This window comes from Chelonia mydas, chromosome 2, assembly GCF_015237465.2.
Source record: "Chelonia mydas isolate rCheMyd1 chromosome 2, rCheMyd1.pri.v2, whole genome shotgun sequence".
Lineage (NCBI taxonomy): Eukaryota > Metazoa > Chordata > Testudines > Cheloniidae > Chelonia > Chelonia mydas.
Genome location: NC_057850.1, coordinates 66853804 through 66866188, shown reverse-complemented (window position 1 = coordinate 66866188; position 12385 = coordinate 66853804). Strand labels below are relative to the sequence as shown.

The window sequence follows — 12385 nt, the reverse complement described above, 5'->3', positions numbered from 1 at the left end:
TGACTGATGTCAATCGTAAAAGTTGTGCATTGTGCAGGCTTTTGCACAGCAATGAATTTCTCCCTCTGTATTTACAACATCATCGTCTTCTTATTAATGATTATGATTATTTCTGTTTTACAAATTGTAGAATATGTGGGGGGGAAATCCAGGGCCTGATTCTCATTTACACTAAGGCCGTTTTATGCAGTGTAAGGGGGCCTGAATGTAAATGAGACTCAGGCCCTAAGGCTCTGACAGCTCGTTGTTTTTGATCTATATTAAATTCTAAGTCTAGGAATAATAAAGTGATAACTGCAACAGAGAGAGCATAGTTCACTTTTAGCGTTTTGGGGAGACTGTTGTACAATATCTAATGCTGGTAGTTTAATAAAAAAGATGGGGAATAGAAGATGCCTCCAGTTATAGTTAATCATCTAAAATGCTAAGTAAAATAAAATGCACACTAACCTGTAGAAAACAGTGAAAGAATCAAAAATACTCCTGCAAGCTGTCCATGCACACAACTCCCATGCAGGGGTTGCAGGATTAGGCGCTAAATATAAATATTAAATTTGGTTAGTCAAAGAAAACAGGACAAATATCAGCAGAGACATTAGGAGGCCCAATTCCCCACTGCATTGCTCCAGTAAATGCCCCTGGAATGCCACTAAAATCAATAGAGCTACAGTGCATAACTGGAGTAACCAGTGGTGAATGAGGCCCAGTGTGTTTTTAGTTTAATTTTGATTGCAGAATACTATAAGGATTTGTTGTCAAACGCAGATACTGTTGCCAGACATACATGTTTTAAAAGGAGAGAGGTGCTAGTCTATGCATTATGTAGTATGGAAAATATCAGATGCATATATTTTAAGGGAATGGTACATCTGCCAATTTAAATGCAACACAAGTGCACATTAGGGGATATTTCAAAAATATTTTTAATGTCTTACTATTGCATCTATGTATAACTAATATAATTAAGCCACAGGTCACTAACATATCAAAGAGCCATGTCTTTATTCTCTCTTATTCTGCATTATTTTCAGCGCACCCCTGTGTCTTAACCTGTTTGATGAGAATTAAAACACATATTATAAAGCTAAGGAGGAAACCACTGGCATGCTCGCTAAAGACTCTTGAGTCTGCAGTTACATTATGTATATCAAGAAAGCCCTTACACGAGTAGGCCTATTGTCTTCTTGAAGGCATGGGATAACTCATGCTTAAAGTTAAGTGCATGCTTAAGAGCTTTGCTGCATTGAGTTTTATGTGTACAATACCTATGAGTTCCAGATCTGAATGGTCATATTAATGACAGAGTTGAAAAGATGTTGTAGCTTTCCAATGAGATCTGAATTATATATATATGAAAGGTGAAAGTGGCCCAATACTGCTGTAACATGCAAGGGAAGGAAAAGGGCAAAAGAAGGAGGCCCCAACCTCCTCTCGCGCACACACGTGCACTCACAAACAGAGAGGCAGAATCTCTGTAGCAGAACTCAACAGAGCACAAGGGGAAAAACTGGCTAACACACCAGCCTGCACACCATAACACACAGAAGCATGGAGGTGTCCATTTTAGGTAGCCTTTTCCCCTCCAGCCAGTTAATGCATGTGCTGTGGTCAGCAGCAAATACTAGCCATAGGCACACTTTGCTCCTGCTCATAGGAAAATCAAGGTATATTTCATAGCTCATTCCCTGCCCCAAAACTCCTCATGGAGTACTTCCCTGGCCAGCTGGAGACATTTCACTGACGACACAAGACGTTCCTCTGTGCTTCCTCTCTCTGCCCTGGTCAGGGCAGGGTTTAGCCCAGAGTCAGCGCTATGTGAACAATAAAAAAATCTTCTTTATCTCAGCAGCAAGGGCACCCGTCACTATTAATACACTCATGGTGCCAGCATGTATTGATCCCCGCTTTTCTATTTTTACAGAAACACCTTGGAACTTGTCAAGTGTTACTCAAGGTGATTTGCAGTTAATTAATTCAAGAGACATTTTAATTTTGCAGATTTATGACTTTTAATAACGTAATCAAGTTACTGCAAGCAAACATTAATCAGTTAGGAGGAAAGAACACCATTGTTAGTTTTGTGCCATACTGTGCCTAGGGCTGGAGAGAGAAAGAAGCCTACAAGAAATATGTTAATAAATTCATACTGCCTAATTTCGCATCATTCATCTTATGAATCATTCAGCCATTTGATTTGTTTCATACACGTAAGAAGTTGTATTAAAAATGGATTGGTGGGAATGGCTCAGGGTACTCGGAATGAGACACACAACCTTGCCACTAGATCATCTGTTCAACTATGGCCAAGCTCAACAATGACCAAAAAGGCATTTCTAGCTCATGACTTCATCAGCCTTTGTGAAGTGATCAGTTCCTAGTGGAGAAAAGTCCACATAACAGAAGTACGTGGCAACCTCAGCACTGAGGCCAAGGATTGAATGGACCTGGGGAGAATATACTTTCAGCCCAGCAGTGGTAACACCAGATCAGGATGTAGGCACTTTGGTATGGGGCAGAGTGGGGAAAGTCTCTACCGGTGCCTTTACCATACCTGTTCTGTGAATAAGCAAAGACGTTTACTCAGCAAAGTGCTTACTCTAGTACCTTTCACAAGCACTGAAATGGTAGGATGGTAAATTTTCAATGCAATTTGTAAAAAGAGCATTGATGAAACTAGCACAAATCAGTAGTGACTGAAAATGTTCATTACTATTTGCTGATTTAAAGTTGGTCTCACCTCAATCTAGTTTATTGCGGAAACATACCCACATCATAACTGACACTCTCAGCAGAGAGACATAGGATTGAAAGGACATAGAGGAAGACAAATGCTCTCTCCATTCAAGATAAAGGCACATTTGTAGAGCAGTGTGGGGAAGATGGCACTGCTGCTTTCAGTGAATAAAGAGAGGAGTTCAGTCTCTAGAGCTCTCAAATTGGTCCCCTTCATTAGACCTAGGCTTTAGGTACACTGCCGTGCAGTTTGGACTATGGACGTGCGAATAGCAGTGTGCACCGAAGTGCTGCACTGTCACTCCCCCGTGTGGATGCAAATTAAAAGGTTCCCAGCTGACATTCAGGTAGTCCTGTTGGAAGAGGCCTATATTAATGCGAGCTAGGAACCTTTTAGTTCACTCCTGCGGCAGCCTGATGGGGAGGAAGGGGCGGGTTACAGTACAACGCTTTCTTGCGCACTACTATTCACACACCCATAGGCGAAAACTGCGGGGCAATGTAGAGAAGCACCTAGATTCTCTGAACAGCAATAAAAAATGGCCCCAGTACCAAAAGGTTATTTATTTTAAGATGCAACTGCTGCTTCCTCTGCTAATTTCAATTTGAGGAAATCGCTAGGTTTCTAAATGTTTGTAATTAATTTGCACAAGAAAGACAGGATATAAAATATAGCCTTTAAAATGTCACTTTATTTCTATAGACAGTGGTTACTTATTAACAATAAAATGCAACACTGTCCTTGCAAACCATGCTCATTAGCAGCAAAGATTTTGTGTGGGTGTGTTGATTATTGCTAAATGTAAAAATCAAAGATTTACAGAAAACTAAGAGATCACATTAAGTTAAAGGTCAATAAAAAAGTTGTTATTGTTTCTTTTACTGAGAAGAGATTCAAGATGGCTTCTGCCATCTCATAATTTTAAGCTAGACTGCTAAAATGGACTTTTCCTTTCATGAGACACTATAGGCTGAATGCATCCGATGAAGTGAGCTGTAGCTCATGAAAGCTTATGCTCAACTAACTTAGTTAGTCTCTAAGGTGCCACAAGTCCTCCTTTTCTTTTTGCGGATACAGACTAACACGGCTGCTACTCTGAAACCTATAGGCTCAATGTTTTTCAAGTGCTTGTGCATTTTTATGCTTCTAGTTACACATGCTGTACCCAATGTGTGCTTTTAGGTTCTGAATTTGCACATGCACATATCTTGTTTGAGCACAATCCTCACTTTCACACTTACATCAGCTTGTTTTCTGTGTACAGCTCAGGAGAATGTAAAAGTGTGCATGCACTTTTAAGTGTATAGGCCAAAAAGAATAACAAAACATATCAATTATGGAGTTCAATGGAATAAGAAGTTAGATGGTAATGGCCTTATTATGGTTAGGTGATAGCCTTATCGTCTTATAGGGTAGGTGGCCCTTAATGATATTTCTCCTTTCTCTTTGATGTTCTGCTGCTTGGTCAGCTCAGCGTGGAAAGCACTGCTGAAGAATTTTGCAGCATGTTATTCTGTGTCACGAGGTCTTTCTTTCATAAAATGAGCAATTGAATCATCCCAGCCTGAACCAGCAATTCGCTTCAGGGTACCACAGCTTTATGCACCACCTTCCTCTAAGTTTGCAGTGCTGTCATCACAAGTCTGTTTTGTTTACAAATTCACAAAAACAAGATCACAAGATTTATCAGTTATTATTTTGACTTCTTTGGGAGGTTTTGTTCCTGCAAAACACACAATCTACATATCCCCAACCTGGTTAGAAATATCACATAAACGCATGTTGATGAGAGAATGAGAAAACAAGTTATGCCATTGACAATACTTTGCTTTCTTATAACTTACTGCTGAATATACCATGGTTACCCTTACAAACTTGCCAGTTGCCTTAGATGATGCCTTAGTTATTTTGATAGCTTTGCCTCAGTATTTGTAGTAGTTGAGGTAATGAGAATAGGAAAGTTTAGTTAATCCTACAAATACTGAAGTAATTGTAGTTATTTTATTCAAGGCAAAAACCAGCAAGTTTTTAAAGAGAACAACTGTACCTTAATGCACCACATCTGTTTTGTATTATATAGAGAGAAAGAAAGAAAGAAAGAAAGAAAGAAAGAAAGAAAGAAAGAAAGAAAGAAAGATGCTCATAGCAAATGGCTTTTGTCTCTGAGATCATTTTTACAACCACAGAACAGCAAAGAAAGGTTCAATAAACAAAGATAATATTTGATCAGCAAACCTTGCCTCACGATGGTTCCAATTTAGCACTGATGTGGGTACAGTTCCCGCTGAATCCAATGGGATGGCTGACTCTGGCCCTGTAAATTTTGTCCTATAAATAAAGTTCAGCCAGACTAGAGCTTTTGCTGTTCAGTCTTCAAGTCATATATTGTTCACAGGTGACTAACAATATGACCATTGCTTAAAGTTGGTCTTTTCCCCTGGATGGTATTTCCCCTGGATGGTATTCCAAGTTCAAAAACATTTGAACAGTGGCAGCATTGTTAAGGAAATACTAGTTTTAGAATCACTATGTTTATGATGACGAACCCAGTTTGACTTTTCAGATCCCAAGCTGAGCTAATCCGCCACTGCCTGTAGCCCTCTACAATCTTCTTATATTAGAATCATATCATAGAATCATAGAATATCGGGGTTGGAAGGGACCTCAGGAGGTCATCTAGTCCAACCCCCTGCTCAAAGCCTGACCGATGTATAGATACCATTCTCTTGAAATAAATTGACAAGTACAGTATAACTAGTCAATTCATACTGGAATACTAGTATTTCCTTTGTAGGCAGTTCAAATTGGCCCATACAGAAAAATCCAGTAATAAGTGTCCAAAAAGTTCATTATCCAAATGTGACATTTAAACTCATGCACAGAATTCAATATTTCCTTAACTGGTTTGTGCCTGCTTCTCCCATGTATATCCTGAAACCTGCATCCTACAGTTTTGCTGTTCAGATTGAACTTTTGGGTTCTGTTTTGCTTTAGTGTATACTTGTGTGTATGTTTCTAGCTTAGCAGTAAGACAGGCGTGCCTTCCAAAGCAGCTCGTAATTTGAGGCAGTTGATTTTGTAAGAGTTTGAGACCTGGATATGTTGCATGCATACACAGGCTTCTTGAATGGTTTTCAACTATGCAAAAATAGCTGAATTGCTTGAGAAATGCTGTTTGGTAGGCACGTAAGTACTGTTTCACTTACTGTACCGTGGTAGGATTTGCATGCATTGTAAGACAGCAACAGATTTGCCAGGCAATTTAGGGCCTGACCCAAAGCTGACTGAAATAAATGGATGTCTTTCCATTGACTTCAATGAGCACTGGATCAGATCCTAAATAAGGATTTGTTTGTTTTTAAATCCACTATGTCTTCAAATTAATTTTATTTATATGGGATCTTTTAAGTAAAATCTTTTCCAAAAACCAGCTCACTTTAATTTTACCAACAGGTGAAACCAGACAGTAGTCAGGTTTCATTATGGGCCCCATTCCTGACTTCTGCTGACGTCAATGGGAATTTTACATTGCCTTCTATGGAAGAAGGGATTGGTCTCTATATCATCAAGGGTCAGTTGTAAATATAATTGAAACATTTGGGGAAAGATGTTCTTTTAATAGCTGGATAAATGGTAATTGGGTGGACTTCAGAGTTTTGTAGTAAATTAAAATTCTTGATCAAAATTGAAAACTTTTTTTTGGTAAGGATTATGTTTTCAACTATAAGCTTCTCTTTCAAGAGGAATCCAAGTCTCCTATCTAAAGCCTGAATTAATGGGCTCTAGGCAGGAGAAGGTTGGGCAAGTTGGAGGTAAAATTCTGCCCTCACCCAGGGCCATGCACCCCACAGCCAAACGTCAGCCTCTGAGTTGGCGAAGCAGCTGTAGCCCTCCACACTACTTGCACAGGACATTGGAGGCACCAGAGTCACATGAACGTGTATCCAGTACTCTGACCCTGATCCGCTCCATCATAACTCTTTGTGCTAGATTACGCAAGGTGGGCACAGAGGTCCCTGCTGTGGTGCACTTTGTGGCTGGGCCACAAACCCGTATGAGACTTAAATGGTGTGGAGGGCCCAAGGGAATTTTACTTTCAGTGCAGAAGCCTACATTAAACTCTATTAAACTCTAATGGAAGTTATGTAATGGCACTGAGGGCAGAATAGACCCCCATGTGAGATTTCAGTGGGCTTTGTGGGTAACACAAGAGCAATAATGTATCAAACAAAGACTACCTTCTTTAATAGTAACTTACTGATATTAAAACCTCTTTTTATTGGGCTGGGAAAATAACAAGTAAAAAGCAAAGAAATCATCCTTTTCACATTAGTCTTCATTGGCACACCAGCATTTCATGTAACTGTAATTTCAACTTGTAATCAAACCTGAATGCAAGGGGGAGGGAATGGAACACCATGCTTTAAATCTATATAATGTGTAAAAAGCTCTGTTCTCCCCGTGGAGGCGTGGGGAATTCACACGCATAGCTCCCATTAACGTTTTTAACAGAGCGTGGCATAGCAACATAATGCGGGAATTAGGGTCATGAGTATAAACATTTCCAAGTCACTGTTTTTTCTTGGTTCACAGAATTAGGCTAAATTCTGTTCCCAGTTACACCCATGATCCATGGAGTAATATGGAGATGGAATGTGGCCTGCCCTATTAAAATTACTGAAGGAACCAACATACTGTAATTAGTTCATCTGAGCTCAGAAGCAACAATGAGTTCTTTTTTAAATTAAGGCATTCTCAATAAGGGTTCAGTTGTATAAGGCCCTGACCAGCTCTTAAGAACTTTTCTGAGGTCTATGGAAGCACCTTCCAGGAGTGTTCTCTAATGAATGCAAAGCAGCATTTGCTGTCTATTATTCCTGAATAAGTTAATTGTCTTTTTATTAATATGTTTCAAATGAGCATAACAGATCTTTAGAGTTTGCATTAAGGGTGTCTGTACAATTGTAGAAAAAGAGAATAGAACCAGAAAAGGGGTATAGAGTGATAGTTAAACCCACTTTGTGAAATAAGTGGTTCCAGAAGGTAGTGTAGTATATCGAGCATGGTTTTTCTATGTTATTTCCTAAATTTAGATTGGTATGGTAACATGTTAGAGTAACCACATAGCTATCAATACAGTAATGCATTACAGTAGAAATTCCTGGGGAATATACTGTTTCTTTAAGTCAATACACAATTACTTCATCTGATTAATCAATGAATGATGCTAAGCCAGTTACTTTACGGGGTTAATCTATCAACATTGACACTTTAATGCCCAAAACTCAGCTGAACACCAGACCGCTGAATTTACATAGGAAAGTTGGATTTGTACGACATTTATAGCTTTGTGTGCATAGGAGTAATGTTGCATCAAAGTGAATATTATGCATTATACCTCAGCTGGTGTAAACTGGCATGTCATGGAGCTATGCCAGTTTTTACTAGCTGAGGCTTTGGCACAATGAATCCAATCTGTAATTTTAAAAATTGCTGAGAGGTACTTTTCACTGTGTACTTTCAATTCTGAGAGTCAAACATAAATAGCCCTAAACCACTGAGAAGAATTATCTAGCTCAGTAGAGTCTGTCCATTTGTTTGCCTGGCATTTTAGTCCCATAGTATAGAACATTGACCTACCCTAGAAGAATGAGTTTTCCATCCTGCCATCAGTCGGGACGCCAAACTTTCTTTGTCTTTGTCTACACTGGTAGAAATGGGCCCAGTGATGCATCACTGGTGGTAGCAACAGTGGAACCCATAGAACCCAAGCATTTTTACCACCATCTAAATCTGCCCAGAGCAAGGTTAAATGACATAGTAGTAAAAATGTTTGAACGTGCCTGAGCTTCTCTACCCTTTGTCTGTCTTAATGTTTCTAGTATGGCTACCACTGGTAAAGTTTGGATCCATGGTGAATGAAGGATCCCATTTTTCCCTGGGTAGATGTTACTTTTGAGTTCTGGGCCTTAAGGCATGGGCTAGTGTCATGCTATAACCTTTAATATGACTTTGTGAAAAGCGAAAGAATGGAACTGAAATTATGAAGCATTGTTTTAAGAGGATGCTTACAACACGTTAGTTAATGAATGGCAGGCTCTACTATAGTAAAATGTCAAGCTGGATACTAGTCTTTGCATCTAGACCTTGGTGATAGCAACTGGAAAACATCTACTGCCTGGTAAGTGATCACATAATATAGCCTACAAAGATGCAGTTGATCTTTTTTCTTCTTTTGCAAATTCATACTTATATGGACGAGAATATAGAAAAACTATAAAACCAGAGCCTCATGCTCAGGATTGTTTCATGATGGGAAAAAGATCTTGATTTCTCCATTTGTGACATCTGTCAGTTTTAAAGGTGTGTCCATTTGCTTCTTTGTGATTTGAAAGGTGAGGAATTTTCTTCTCCCCCACAACCCCAAAAAAGGATTTTTTTCCTGCTTGTTTTTACATTAGACATATCAAGTCTTGACTTCTCTGTATTTGCTGAACAACTGAAAAAAATAATGAGCTTAGTGGAGCATCACAAGAAAATGAAAACTGAATAACTGAGAAAGAACTCCTGACAAACTGCTGAGAGAATGTGTCAACACTCCACTCTTTCATTTGACAGCTAAGCTATATCACACTCCGGTTCTCAAGGATTCCACTGAATCTTCTGGCAATAGCAGGAAAGTTTTAGAGCCAAAATTTGCAAAAGCAATTGGTGATTTTTGATTCCTCCATTTGTGGGAGCCCAACTTGAAACACCTTAAAGAGCCTTGAGTTTCAGAGGGGTAGGGGGATTCAGCACATTGTGAAAATTAGGGCCTTTTAAGGTGCCTCCAGTTAGGCAGCCAAAAGTGGAGGTACGCTTTGAAAATCTTGGCCTGTAGTCCTAACATTTTGAAGGTAAAAACTAGCCGCGGGGGGCGGGAAGAGACCCTTTTCAGGTTTTCCTTATTCATCAAAAAGCAAACAAAAAGGGCACAAACATGTTTTTCTCCCTGCATAGGTTACCTTTAAACCTTATGTACTGAATTTATGGCTAAGGTCAATGATAAACATTCTCAGAAGTATAAAACATATATTCTTGCAGGTCAAATACTCTCATCCCAAGCACCTTCAACTTCCACTTAAGCTTATGTGCTTTACTGAACTGGGGCTCCTCTCCCAATTATTTTTTATTTGGATTGAAAGTTTGTGCTAACTGCCATTGTAACGAACGAGCATCATTGCAGAAACATTAATTACATAAATGACCATTTGGGTTATTGGGGTTCAGTCAGTAATATAGTGAGGATCCATAACAAATCAGAAGAATAGGCCACATTTGTTAATTAGGTCTGTGCATGTTTCACACAAACCCATACAAAGCTGAACATGGTTATTATTTAATATGATTAATCATTTGTATTGCTATAGCACCTGGAGTCCCCAGTCAGGGATTAGATGCCCCTTTGTGCAAGGCAGTGTACACACTGAAAATGACAATATGGTCCCTGCCACAGAGAGCTTCCAGTCTGGTCCAGTACCCCTGAATATCTCAGTGTTTGCGTTTCTGTATGTTTATCACTGGTACTTTTAATAGTTTAAAGAACCACTTATGAAACCAGAATAACATGAGATCTGGTGGGCTTGTGATATTTCTGCCATTCAGGAACTGAAGTCCCAGAAGACGACAAGACATGTCAGCCGCAAAAAATGGCTCCCTGAGATAAAAAGCCTGTGAAAAATGTACATGAAAATAGACACAAATACTTGAAATTTAAATAGAATAGTCCATGCTCACTCTGTTAACATACTAGGAACCTTTTCATTTAGAAATTATATAGATTCTTGCTTGGCATTCAGTCATTGCATGATATAAAACTAATTCCAAATGAGTGGGATTTTTTATTTTCTATGTCCTAGTTTTGGTTCTCTGATTATTTTAGGTAAATGAATTTTACATCTAACTACCTCAGCTGCCTTCAGTTTCGTTTTGGAGCATGTTAAGTCAAGCACTTTGTAATTTGCAGGGTTTGTTTGCTTTCCATTTTGCAAAAAGCTGGTTCAAACAAAGCCATGTTGATCAATTTATAGAAGACATTTAGCAAAACATAATTGCTGACGGTTGCAGGGCATGCACTTTATTTCTAGGTTTTGTTGGGGTGTTAGCTAAGTATCCAGAAAAAAAAAACCCATATAAGCTGCTTATATTTGCTTAATTTGCCTTAAAAGATTTGTGCTCTTTCCTGTTCAAGTTGTATTCTTTAGCTCTATCTTGTACACATTTAAACCACAAAAACTAAAGTAACAGTTGGCAAATGAATAGCAAAAGGAACAGAATGGACCAATAGTTTCTCAGTTGTCTGTTGTAAACTGTTGCATTATACACTGATTGTGCTAAATAAGTGTTACTGTGCTTCTATTCCTTAGCCACCATTACAGAAGTAAGTTATGAAAAATCACATTTATGTTTATGGAACAGTGTAGATATTCCCCCCAGTACAAGCACAGTGACTTGAGTTGACTGATAATCATGGCAGTACTTGTGCTTTGACTTGTAAACATTGTACAAATGTATTTGGTATTTTATTTGAAATGAAGAATCAAAATAGTTATTTAAAAAAAAATCTTCCTGTAAATATATATATTCAGATTCCATGTATACAAACATTCCTTTAGAGTCCAGATTGTGAAGAGTGTCTTTATTGGCTAGAGACTGCTGTCTCACGTGGCAGTGGTTACATGTGCTATAGTAAAGAACACAGTGTGTGAAGTATTTGATGTACTACAGTACCATAGTTCTTTTGGTCTGTTAAGTAAGTTGCAATTTGTGATGAAATGAATTTGAAAGTAGTGCTTCATACTAACAAATTTCCTTGGTTACAACTTGATTTTTCTTGTAAAACTTAAAAGAAAAACTTGAAAATTTTATATATTTGGATTTTGTAGATTTTTTTTTATTTTATTGCAACACAAGGTACCAAAATCATTAAATAAAGTACACTGTGGTCATTTTACCAGGCCTCCTGCGTCTTCTTTTTCTTTTTTTAAAAAGTACTATGTTTCAGTTTAATGCATGTCTTATTTGATTTATGATGGGGCAGTGGCAATGCACCATAGTTTGGACTCAATCTTGCAGTTCTCACTGAAGCAAAACTCCCGTGGGGCCAAAATCTGCTCTGTTACATCTGTATAAATCCAGAATAACTGAATTGACATCAGTGGACTTATTCTGCAATTACACCAAGTAACTGAGAACAGAATACAGACCATTGAAGTCGGAGGGTTTTCTTCAGTATGGATTGTAAGATCTGGCCCTTATTAATAATAATTTAGTACAACTTCCATACAAGTGTCCCTATGCTCTTTCAAAACATTAATGAATTAAACCTCATAACATGTGTAAGGTAGGTGATATTATTCCTATTCTGCAGATGGGGATGTTCGGGCACAAATGGGCTAAAGGCCAGATTTTTAAAGATATTTAGGTGCCTACTGGGATTTTCAAAAGCACCTAGGCACTTAACTCTCATTGCTTTCAAGTAAATCCCACAAGGTGCCTAAATAGTTTTTAAAATCTGGCACTTAGGCTACATCTACACTTCAGACCACTTCTGGCAGCGGATAGGTACATGCCGCAGAAAAAAGCCAACTGTGTCCATACTGTGGCATGTCA

At 38.5% G+C, this 12385-nt stretch overlaps 1 protein-coding gene across 1 annotated transcript in view; it reads left to right on the top strand.

Moving 5' to 3' along the window:
- Positions 1–12145, top strand: part of XKR4 (XK related 4) — a 305832-nt gene extending 293687 nt beyond the window's left edge. Inside the window, exon 4 of the transcript XR_006288526.1 lies at positions 9196–12145. The gene's annotated coding sequence lies outside the window, so the exon portion shown is untranslated. The remainder of the gene's footprint in view (positions 1–9195) is intronic.
- Positions 12146–12385: the final 240 nt, after the last annotated feature.